The sequence below is a fragment of the Myxine glutinosa genome, chromosome 1 (assembly GCF_964187855.1).
Source record: "Myxine glutinosa chromosome 1, kmMyxGlut1.1, whole genome shotgun sequence".
In the NCBI taxonomy this organism is placed as follows: domain Eukaryota; kingdom Metazoa; phylum Chordata; class Myxini; order Myxiniformes; family Myxinidae; genus Myxine; species Myxine glutinosa.
Genome location: NC_136261.1, coordinates 365,235,413 through 365,247,774, shown reverse-complemented (window position 1 = coordinate 365,247,774; position 12,362 = coordinate 365,235,413). Strand labels below are relative to the sequence as shown.

The 12,362-nt window shown below is 42.3% G+C and overlaps 1 protein-coding gene across 2 annotated transcripts in view; it reads right to left on the bottom strand.

Moving 5' to 3' along the window:
- The window catches only part of LOC137416222 (uncharacterized), a 44,300-nt gene extending 32,322 nt beyond the window's left edge, over positions 1-11,978 (bottom strand). For both annotated transcript variants that reach the window (XM_078770036.1, XM_078770037.1), the window contains exons 1-2: positions 11,768-11,978; positions 108-211 (exon numbers count right to left, since the gene is read on the bottom strand). The gene's annotated coding sequence lies outside the window, so the exon portion shown is untranslated. The remainder of the gene's footprint in view (positions 1-107; positions 212-11,767) is intronic.
- Between the last annotated feature and the right edge of the window lie 384 nt (positions 11,979-12,362).

The window sequence follows — 12,362 nt, the reverse complement described above, 5'->3', positions numbered from 1 at the left end:
ATATAGCACTTTCCTATAAATGTAATGGTGACAGCTAATATACGTATTCCATATAAATGTATGCATATAATTCATCCAAAATGTTTTACTCGTATGTATACACTAACCCTGAAAATTTGAGCCTCCTGGCCACCGCTAAGCTCTTGTTATAGTAGAACCTGCTCTTGTCAATGTTCATCCGTCACACCACAAACCCCTTAGATACGGTACTCTGCAACATAATCGAAAACATGCACATAGTTAAATAGCAGTTTCATACAATGAGGATCTAGCTAATTTGAATTTTTGCATAGTTATATGCATATAATTAATCCAGATATGTGCTAATCATATCCAATGACCATGAAAAGATGGGTCTAGACACTTCATTTACAATGAGTGGATGCTTGAATACAAAGTTATTGCAGAAAATCGATTTAAAAAAAAATAATGGTGGCATCTAATTTGCATACTCCGTTGAATTGTATGCATATAATTGATTCAGAAATGAACTTTTCTAAATCATCAACCCTGAAAACATGGGTCTAAACACTTCATTTGCTATGATTGGATGCTTAGATACAAAGTTACAGTCGAAATTCTGTATTTTTTTCAATGGCGGCAGTTAATTTGCATATTATGCAAATTTGACACCTTTCCACCAAATATATTTTGGTATACTTTTAGTATTGTGCTAAGGGGACATTTCTGAAATGCACAACAGTGAAAAAAATTATGTTGCAATTAGTGGTGGGTTGAGCCATAAAATGTGTTAGATTGACTGGAATATAGGGGTAGGCACAACTGAGAGGCCTATTGATTTTGAGATCTAAGGTCAACATGAGGTCAACTTTCTAAAATCGCCATTTTTCATCTGATGGGTTTGAAAATTAAACAACAATTGCATCGTGTCTCAGTGATTTTGGAAACCAACTATTTTTGAGGTCAAAAAGTCAAAGGTCAAACTTCTAAAATCATCAATTTTCATCTAACAGTATCATCGATTTTAATCTGATTGAACCGAGCTTTCATCAAGATCGTCACTTTTAATCCTAATGCAATTGACAATTAGATGTATCCATGGCAACGTTTTTGGGGGGTGGTGGGAGGTGCATTTTAAAGTATCTTGCTCTGCATGATGTCTTCTTGTTACTTGCAAAATCGAAGATTTTTCAAGTATATTGGTCGGTTGCGTTTGTGGTTCTGTCTGTCTGTTTGTTTGTTTGTCACTGGCCTACAGGTCACAATTTTCAACCGATCTTCACGAAACTTCACCAAATGGTGGAGTTGGTCAAAAGCAAGAAGCCTATTGTTTTTGGCGTCAAAAGGTCAACATAGGCCAAAGGTCACCAACTTTGCTAAATTTCTAAAATCCTCAATTTTCATCCGATTGACTTGAAATTTGAAGAGGACTTGCATATCTGGTCACTGAATTCAACCACCAAGTATATTTGAGGTCAACATAGGCCAAAAGGTCAACATAGGCCGAATTTCTAAAATCACCAATTTTCATTTGATTGACTTGAAATTCTAAGAGGATGTACATATATGGTAGGCTGGGCCAAATCGGAGGTGATTTTCCTAATTCAATGTAATTTACCTAAAAGTTGTGAGTGAGTATCAGGAACAAAATCATGAAAAAAAAATTCAAAAATATTGACGTTTTACGGTCAGACAGCCCGTTACCATAGCAACAGTTACAGACGACTCAAAAAATGCCTAAATTGACGATTTCTCAAGCTGTGTTTGACCCCCAGAGTTGATTCTGGTACCAAAAGATGCAGAATTGAAAGCCAAGGATGATTGGATAGCTTAACAATGTCTGTGACACAATTCAATACCACTTTTATCCAAAAAACTGATTTTTGTCTGAAATTTCAAGCATATTTATGGAAAAAAATTGAACATTTTGCTTTTTAATCATAGGATAACCATTAATCAGATTAAATTTACTTTAAATTGTCTTTTACAACCTTGTATTGTCCAGTTTTTATAACTGTTATAACGTTGTTTAAATTTGGCCATCTTCATTTCAATAAAAAAAAGTTAACAAAAGCAGCTTACAATCATTAATTTTAATGCCTGCTTTCGGTTGTTACTGTAACCATTCATCAGGGCGTTCAAGGCGCTCTTGCACACATCAAGGATAGGCGCTCTTGTCTTCGATACAACGGCAGTGAACTCTGGGGTCAAGAGTGGAGTCGTAGTAAGACTGGAGACTGAGTTTGGCAGGAGTCTTCTGCAACTGGCGTGTCGGCACCACATCCACGAATTGGTTGGAGGGGCGTCTTGCTCAATAGTGTATGGCCCCACCACAGGACCTAATGAACAGCTGTTCAAGCGACTGCTCAACACTTGGAGTGAATTGGACCAGGGCAACTACACATTGGTCGAGGTGTCTGCTCAACAGAGAGAGCTGGCTGGCCATGTACATGCCACCATCACCTTCCTTCAGACGTGGATGGACAATAGCACAAAGGAGACTCTTCGACACGACTACCTGGAGCTGGCACACCTCACACTGCTGTTTCTTGGAGGGACTGTCCCTGATGGTATGAGGACCATCACTATCAAAGCTCCTGGGGCATTCCACCACGCCCGTTGGATGAGCAAGACTTTATACACTATAAAGGTGGCACTCTTCCGTTGGCAGCTGGGAGATATCTACACACCCGAAGAGCTGGAAGACATAACCAGTCTCGCTGCATTCATGTCAGTCTTCTACACTAAAGCGTGGTTGACATGTACCAGTGCTGCAGATGCACCATCTAACGACATGTACCTGATGAAGAACCTCCTCAAGGCTGAGGCCAGTATCGCAAAGAATCCAACAAAGTGGCCTGCCAAATTTCTGTCCTTTGTGACTGTGGCCCGAGAGAAGCTACAAAACCATTTGTGGTACCTCTCAGAGAGATTGGTCTCTTTGGCACTCTTCTCGGACAGAACGTCATCTGACAAGCAGACTATGAGAAGGGCTATGCTCAGGTACCATGGGACTGCACATAACATGATACAGGAGATGCCAGCCTCACAGCAATTGGGGAGTAAAGCCCTCAAAGACTTTGTTGGTTACGACTCTTGGAGCATGCTTGAACTCTTGGGTATTGACTCCAGTTTTGTCAAGCTCCCCGTTGCACAGTGGCCCACCTCAGACAGCTATCGTCATGGCAAGGAAGTTGTGGCCAAACTCCCAGTTGTCAATGACGCAGCAGAGCGGACACTTGGACTCGCCACAGATTTGAACACTAACAAGGCCCCCACATCTGAGGCGCAGCTCCAGGCTCTATACAGGGTTGTGAAGGGCGTCAGGGAGAAGCTGCATGGACTGGCAACATCCACTGAGGTTGTGACTAAGAAGTCATTGGCCTCCATTGATTACAATTGGGACTATGTTTTTTATTTTGTTATCAATGTTCAATGTCAGACCTTAAATTTGAGACAAAAAAGCTTAATCAATGACAAAAGTTAATTTAAAGTACATTTAATTTGACTATAGCTCTGATTAATGATTATCCTATGATTAAAAAGCAAAATTTTCATTTTTTTTTCAAACAAATGCCTTAAATTTGAGATAAAAATGAGTTTTTGGGATAAAAGTTGTATTGAATTGTGTCACAGACATTGTTAAGCTATCCAATCATCCTTGGCTTTCAATTCTGAATCTTTTGGTACCAGAATCAACTCTGGGGGTCACACACAACCTGAGAAATCATCGATTTTAAGAATTTTTTGAGTCGTCTGTAACGGTTGCTATGGTAACGGGCTGTTTTACCGTAAGACGTCAATATTTTTGAAAAAAAATTTCATGGTTTTGTTTCTGTTACCCAGCCACAACCTTTAGGTAAATTACAACCTTGTAGTATGAAAAATTGAAAATCACCCCTGATTTGGCCCAGCCTAAATTATATGGTCACTGAATTCAACCACCAACTATTTTTGAGGTCAACATAGGCCAAAAGGTCAATATAGGCCAAGTTTTTAAAATCCTCAATTTTCATCTGATTGACTTAAAAATTGAACAGCATTTGCACATGGAGTCACTAAATAGGGAAACTAACTATTTTTGAGGTCAAAAGGTCAAAGGTCAACTCAAGGTCAACCTTCCAAAATCATCATTTTTCATCTGAAAAATCGTCACTTTTCTTCCCACTCTCAACGGTACCCGCCCTATGGGCGGGGCTTCAATTGGGAGGCCCAAATGAAAAGGCTAAATATCAGAAATTGAGGGCTTTTTTTCTTTTAAACGATTTATATAAACATCCGTTAAATCTCGATCGGTGCAGCAGTTTGTGCGGCACCCGGGAAAATAACGTCATGCGGGAGCAAGTATCAGCAGGATGTGGCAGTGTGGGAGTCCACGTTTCTGATCCTCCTTCATGGCGAAGTAGCCCACCACTTCTCCAAGCATTCCGCTCTTCAGATCCGCCATGACAGATTTAAGCTTGATACTGAAGACGCGTGCAGTTAGTACTCCCGATGTTGTATGTACTCCCGAACGTGTTTCCCTCATTGTAAAAACTTCCAAATCAACAGTTAAAAGGATTTTGAGCCGATAGGTGTTACAGCCTTGGCAAGATCGATGGAGACAGCGATCTGTTAGCGTATACAACGCCCAAATAGCTATGTGGAATTCTCTCAAGTAGATATTTCAAATATTTCCCTATTGATTCTTGTTTTTTGCAATTGTTTTTATGTTTTGCTATGCATTATGTTTTGCACTCTGTCAAAGCGTCTTTGGGTTCCCTGAAAAGCGCTATATAAAATAAATGCATTATTATTATTATTATTAGAGATTAAACGTCATTTGAACTTTGGCCGAGGTCATTATTTACTTTTAATGATGTTTATATACGAATGATGTTTAATGATGTTTATATTGGTTTTGGGTCATCCTTTCCGCATATCTCGTGGGATTGTGAGTTGGAGAGACGGCCGTGATGGCGGGGAGGGGGTTGGAATTCTCTCAAGCAGGGATTCAACCCGTGTCCTTATAAAAGGTCTTTGTCCGAGGTCACCGAGTCTGATCGGTGCAGCCATGCAGTGATCGGTGCAGCCGTTTGTGTGGCACCCAGGAAAACAACATCGTCACAATGAAAACATCATCACAATGAACGTTATGCGAACGCGAATGTTATACGGGAGTCCAAACCTGAGAATGTTGGAGACCAAAGCGGAAATTGGAAAAACAATATAGCCTATTTTACTCCTGGGGATCCCAGGATTAACCACCCAAAATACCGTTGCGATCGGTTCAGTCGTTTTTGCGGTACCTTCGAACGGACAGACAGACAGACGGACGAACATTTGGTGAATTATAGTAAGATTGACCCGAGCTTTGATCAAGATTGTCAATTTTAATCTTGATGAAATGGACAATTTGCTGTATCAATGGAATTTTTTTTCTTCGGGGTGAGGGGTGGATTTTGCAAGTATCGTGCTCCGCATGACGTCTTCTTGTTACTTGCAAAATCGAAGATTTTTCAAATATATTGGTCGGTTGCGTTTGTGGGTCTGTCTGTCTGTCTGTTTGTTTGTCACCGGCCTACAGGTCACAATTTTCAACCGATCTTCACGAAACTTCACGAAATGGTAGAGTTGGTCAAAAGCAAGAAGCCTATTGTTTTTGGGGTCAAAAGGTCAACATAGGCCAAAGGTCACCAACTTTCCTAAATTTCTAAAATCCTCAATTTTCATCCGATTGACTTGAGATTTGAAGAGGACTTGCATATCTGGTCACTGAATTCAACCACCAAGTATTTTTGAGGTCACCATAAGCCAAAAGGTCAACATAGGCCAAATTTATAAAATCCTCAATTTTCATCCAATTGACTTGAAATTTCAAGAGAACTTGCACATCTGGTCACTGAATTCAAGCACAAATTATTTTTGACGTCAACATAGGCCAAGTTTCAAAAATCCTCAATTTTCATCTGATTCACTTGAAAATTGAACAGCATTTGCACATTGAGTCACTAAATAGGGAAACTAACTATTTTTGAGGTCAAAGGTCAACTCAAGGTCAACCTTCCAAAATCATCATTCTTCATCTGAAAAATCGTCACTTTTCTTCCTATTGACCCGAGCTTTGATCAAGATTGTCAATTTTAATCTTGATGAAATGGACAATTTGCTGTATCAACGGAATTTTTTTTCTTGGGCGGGGGGGGGGGGGGGGGGGGGGGGGCGGATTTTGCAAATATCGTGCTCCGCATGACGTCTCCTTGTTTGTTTGTTTGTCACCGGCCTACAGGTCACAATTCTAAACCGATCGTCACGAAACTTCACCAAGCTGTAGAGGTCGTCACAATTGAGAAGCCTATTGATTTTGAGGTCAAAGGTGATGTGGAGGTCGAATTTCTAAAATCGCCATTTTTCATCCGATTGACTTGAAAATTGAACAGCATTGGCACATTGAGTCACTAAATTGGGAAACCAACTAGCGGTGAGGTCAAGAGGTCAAAGGTCAACTCAAGGTCAAACTTCCAAAATCATACATTTTCATCTGAAAAATCGTCCCTTTTCATCCTATTGACCCGAGCTTTGATCAAGATCGTTCATGTTAATCTTGATGAAATGGACAATTTGATGGATCAATGGCAATCTTTTTGGGGGGGGGGGGGGGGTGAGGATTTTGCAAGTATCGTGCTCTGCATGACCTCTTATTGTTTGTTTGTTTGGCCGGGTGATTATGGAATAGAGTTCTTATGGAATAGGAACATGTGGAACCTTTCTTAACATAGAAAGGTTCTAGAATCTAGATGGTCCTTTGAACTAAGCTGAAATTTTGGCACAATAGTGAACAATTGTTTTGGCAAAAACTGTATTTTTGTTTTTTGTGATTAATCAATTAATTGATAAATTAATTAATTATTATCAGTTTATTAATCACTTATTTATTTCCTTTCTCATCTGGGCAATATCTCAGGCACCTTTTGAGCTAGGAAGCTGATATTTGGACACGACAATGACCAAGTGATTTGGTTGTAAAGGGTATTTTTGATTTATTGATTTATCAATTAATCTATTAATTATTAAAATTTTCAATTAATGCACATCTGATTTTCAATTTTCAATCAATGCGCTGGAGGTTATGTTATTTATTTATTTTGCATGGGTGCGGCATACTTTGAATGCAGCTCTCTACTTGTTATAATATTAATTTTCTTTTATATCTATATAATAATAATAGGTCGACGTTTTGTGTATTGTTTTGGTGAATATTGGAGAATAAAGTCAAACCGCAAACTGCAGTGCATTATTTTGAAGGGACATGCATTTTTAAAATTGGGAGCTTTATTCTTGTTCAGAGTGGGTTGGGTGGGAATAATAGTTAGGTCCAAAACTTCAATTCCGTGACCATTTTCTGGCTAGTAAGATTTGACGATTGATTTGACTTCTATTGACATTTTATAACAAAAATAGCCTCTATGTCCCTCCCAAAAATCCCGGCATTTTTCGCCAGAGGCCCGAATCCAAGATGACCGCCGGCACTATCTTGAAAAATTAAGTTTTGAACCAGAACACCTAGAATCACGTACAAAGACACTTTTTTGGGTAATTTGACCACGAGGATACCGAATCTGACATTAGTTTGACGTTATGACATTATTTTGACCCAGAAATCCAAGATGGCCACCATCCAGTAGAGCGAAAATGCAACTTTTAAATGGGAGAACATATGATCATGAATTAACACATTATTTTGGCTAAATCTATACTGGCCACGGAATTGAGGTCCTGATTAGTGAATTGCTATTTTCTTGTTTTTTATTTGTCTGTGTGTGTAATGTCATATACTTATTTCTGTCTTTCCAGGGAGTATACGAGCGAATGAGACGGCACTGAGAAGCGCAGTATTCAGAAGATAGCTGTCAAGAGAATGTCCACCGTTCCGTGTGTCCTCCAGTGTGGCGGGCTTTGCAATGAAGCCACTGATGTCGTTACCTCCGTTGAGAGTTGGGAAAATCTCAAGAAAAATGCCCCGTTATGGAGCGGTCTTGACAAGTTCGGAGACGTTTATGCAACAGTCAATTGGGATAATGGTCCCGGCAGACAATGTGTCCATAAATCATGTAGGCTGACCTTATGGAATGCTAATAAACTGGAGCAGGCCAAGACAAGACAGAAAAAACGAGAAGTCAAGGAATGCCAATCTCAGTCTTCGTCCATGTCTGAGGCTTTCCCCCCGGCTGCTTCTCCACCTGCCAAGCGGCTGCGATCAAGTGTAGAAGGGCTGATACATGAAAAAACAAAATGTGTCTGGTGCTGTAAACCGGAGTCGGCAAAGCACCCAGAATCAAAGCTGTCCCTGATTTCGTATGATAATGCATGGGCATGCATTATTATCATACGAAACAGAATTATCATACGAACACCAGTTCAAGAGTCACACGGTGGCCCTCGAAGATCAGAGCATGCGAGACAGAATCAACTGTGTGATCGATTATGCAGCTGATGACCCATATGCGATTGAGATCAGATATCACAACAAATGCTGGTTGAAATATGTGCGTAGTTACCAGAAAATGAGTGAAGATGACAAACTCCCACGCATGCACAATGTCAATCTCCGTGAGGCTCAGACTATCTTCTTTGACCACATCAGAACAGTTATCTTTGAGGAACGTGAGCTAAGGTCACTACAGAGCCTCCTCAAATACTACAGCTCTATCATATCTCGGTATGGCTTCTCAACATCCAGCATCAAGTCATCCTTTATCAAAGATATCCTGACCCGGGAGTTTGAGGGCAAGATCGGCTTCCACTCCCGCCCTCAGAGAAACCAGAGCGACCTAGTCGATGACACATCTGGGGGTGGTTCATATGTTGAAGCAGCACTCTCCGCCATCGGTGTTAGCAGTGAACAACTGGTGCACAATGTGGCTAAGCGGCTCAAGGATGATGTCAAGTCAATCAAACCCATCCCATGGCCGCCAAGAGTCGAGGAGCTAGAAGAGGAGGAAGAGCTCTCGCCTCTCATGGTGCAGCTGCTATCTGCTTTGCAGGGGAAGAAGGAGGTAGATCTGTCTCCCAGCACACTCTCTCTCACCTCTCTCATCACGCAGTACATTACAAAGCGACCCACCACGACCGCCATCAATGCCACCGTCACCCTTCATGGGATGACTCGCAGCAAGGAGCTTATTGACTCTTACTACAAGCTGGGCATGGGGATCAGCTACCCAAACGTGCTTCTCCTACGTGACCTCTGGACCATGCATGACCTCGAGCGATGTTTGATCTGTCCTGATGAGATCGCTGAGGGAGAACCAAGCATTAGTCTCATTGACAATGATGACTTCACCAACGACACGTTGACAGGAGGGGGTACTGCACACCGCTGTAACTGGATGTTTCTGCAGCGTCTAGAACGTCTTGTACCGGATTATGAGGCTAACATCCAGGATGAGCAAACACGCATCACAGACGCAAAGACTGTGTCACAGGCACTAACTGAGAAGGCATCTGAGATGCAGATAGTTAAGCCGTATAGGACGATAAAACGTGGGGAGCCTCCCATCCGGCCAAAGCCCACTATGTTCTCATCAAGTACAAAGCATCAGTGCAAGCGGAGCATTTTTCATGCCCTTGCTCGTGTGGACGTGGATGGTGACCGCCCTGATGCAGCTGAGCAGGCTATCCCTTCATACAATGGGTTTTATGCTGGTTTAAATGCGGAGCAAGGGAAGAGCAAGGCTTATTTTCATATGTCCTACAATCAACTGCCCAACAAGTCAGTTGTGAATGACATCATGGACAAGCTTTCTATCATCATTGCCACCAAGCACATGCTCTACTAAAGCCACTCTACCCAAGATGACGAGCGAGACAAAACGGTAAGGCACATATACCCAACACCTACATGAAATTGAATGACCCCTTCCCTTCTGCCCAAGCATTCAAAACACTTCTATGTAGCGTCAGCAACAAGGGGCGGATGCAAAAGCTGATATGCACCTACCTGACAGACCTTGCAGAGAGTGTTGATGCAGAGATTGTCTACTCTGTTGGCTCCCACTGCACCAATTTGTCAACCCAGCAACCAATGGAGAACTACAGCTTTGACCAGTCTGAGGCTGACACTGTCCTCTTTTCTGCTTACACAGTTCTGCGTGAATCAGGCTACAGTGGCCCTGTTGTCATTGATACCGCTGATACCGATGCCTATGTCGTGGCAGCAGTCATCTCGCAGCAGCTGCCCGGAAAGCTCTGTATCAAGAGGAAGAAGGAGACTATCTTATGTCATGGCCTGGTTAATGACGAGATGGCAGACTGTATTGTGCAGCTGCACTGTATGACAGGCTGTGATGCCAACTCAGGCTTCTATGGCAAGGGTAAGAAGTTGGTGTATGACCGGGTGGCGAGGAGCCCTGTGGCTCGACGGCAGCTCTCGCTGTGTGGAGATAGCCTTGACCTTGAGGAGGAGGTGCTAGAGGAGCTCTTCCAGTTCACACGACATGTCATCTATGGCGACGAAAAGAGTAGCACCATGGCTGAGGCCCGTGCAGCAAAGTGGAAGACACTGAAAAACAAATCATTTATCCGTCTCCCTCCAGATGCAGACAGCCTACGCCAACACTGCCTCCGAGCAAACTACTTGGCATATCTTGTGCGTCATCCCTCCAAGAAACACCACCCCTCGCCACTCGGACATGGCTGGGAGCTGGTGGGTGGTCGCTGTCGCCCTGTCCGCCACACGCAACCTGCTCTCCCGACACATCTACCTGCACCAGGGCCAGCTGAAGAGAGTGAGGAAGATGAGAGCCAGGAGGGGAATGAGGACCGAGATGATGATGTACAAAGGCGGGGAGATTCATCGGAATCTGATGATTCAGATTCTAGTGAAGCAGAATGCTCTGATTCGGACTAATCATATAATTAAAGGTCATATTGATTAATTACTTCATTTGAAAACTGTTCAAGTCACAGCTATTAAAAATAGCTTATTTTGAAGTGTAATGAGTTTACTTGTCATGCAATCATCAATTACTTTACTGCAAGATATCCTTATGGAGGTAGTTTCTTTAACATGTTTAAGTACAAAAGTTGCATTTTCGCTCTACTGGATGGTGGCCATCTTGGATTTCTGGGTCAAAATAATGTCATAACGTCAAACTAATGTCAGATTCGGAATCCTCGTGGTCAAATTACCCAAAAAAGTGTCTTTGTACGTGATTCTAGGTGTTCTGGTTCAAAACTTAATTTTTCAAGATAGTGCCGGCGGTCATCTTGGATTCGGGCCTCTGGCGAATAATGCCGGGATTTTTGGGAGGGACATAGAGGCTATTTTTGTTATAAAATGTCAATAGAAGTCAAATCAATCGTCAAACCTTACTAGCCAGAAAATGGTCACGGAATTGAAGTTTTGGACCTAACTATAAAGGAGTTGTGGGGGGCCCAAGGAGGGGGGCACCCTTGACTTTTGCCTAGAGCCACAAAATTACTAAAACCGCCTCTGGATGTGCTGTAGGGTTCAATGGTTTTATTGGATAAGTTGCTATAAAATGTAATGCTAAAATGTAAAAAGGAGACCATCGGTATCGCTCTCACATGTGCAAATCACTAATTGAAATGGGAAGAGCTTACTCCTGCGATTGGGAAAGAGATCACCACTACTGATCATCGAGGTATTCTTAGGCAGGATAAAAGAACAGTAGTTGCATCCATTGTAAAAGTACCAATTATTCACATCGTCATTTGGAACTGAAATAAACATTAAAACACATTGAGGAGAGGAATAATAAGGATATACTGCAGTGGAAGGTTGGTTGAGGCGAGTAAAGAATACCGGGATCCATCGGAGGGGATGAAACAATGTGCGGAGGAAGAAGAACTCTGAGCAGCTGGGTGGTGTGATTGTGCTGCTGCTGCCGGGGAAGCCGCGTCCGGAAATGGCAAAGCACCTGTCCCGCAAAGTAATAAAATCAAATCGGATATCAAAAGAGAGCTTGTCGTGAGGCAAAGCTGCTTTCAGGTGAGCGGGAATGTCAATCCACCGATCGAAGCCATAAACCGAACTGAATGGAGAGGCGGAGGGGTAGCATCACGTCATGACGTCATGACGTGCTCACCACGCGTCAGGACGTCATCATCATGGCACGCCCCTTTTTTTTCTTCTTCTTTTTTTTTGTATACTGAATCGAGGCTCGTGAAAGAGCTAACATTTACTTCACAAACAAATCAACCAGACAAACAAAATATATAAAAAGAGGGAGCGGAAAACAAGATGGGGAGAGAAGGGGAAGCACACAAACACAACATTTGAGAGCAGGGAGATGTGTGGAAGGGAGAGGGCTTGGGGGGAGGAGGCGTGGGAAGGGGGGATGGGGGGAGGGAGAAGTATAAAATACAAGGGCACCAAGGACTTCCAGGACAGAAGTTGG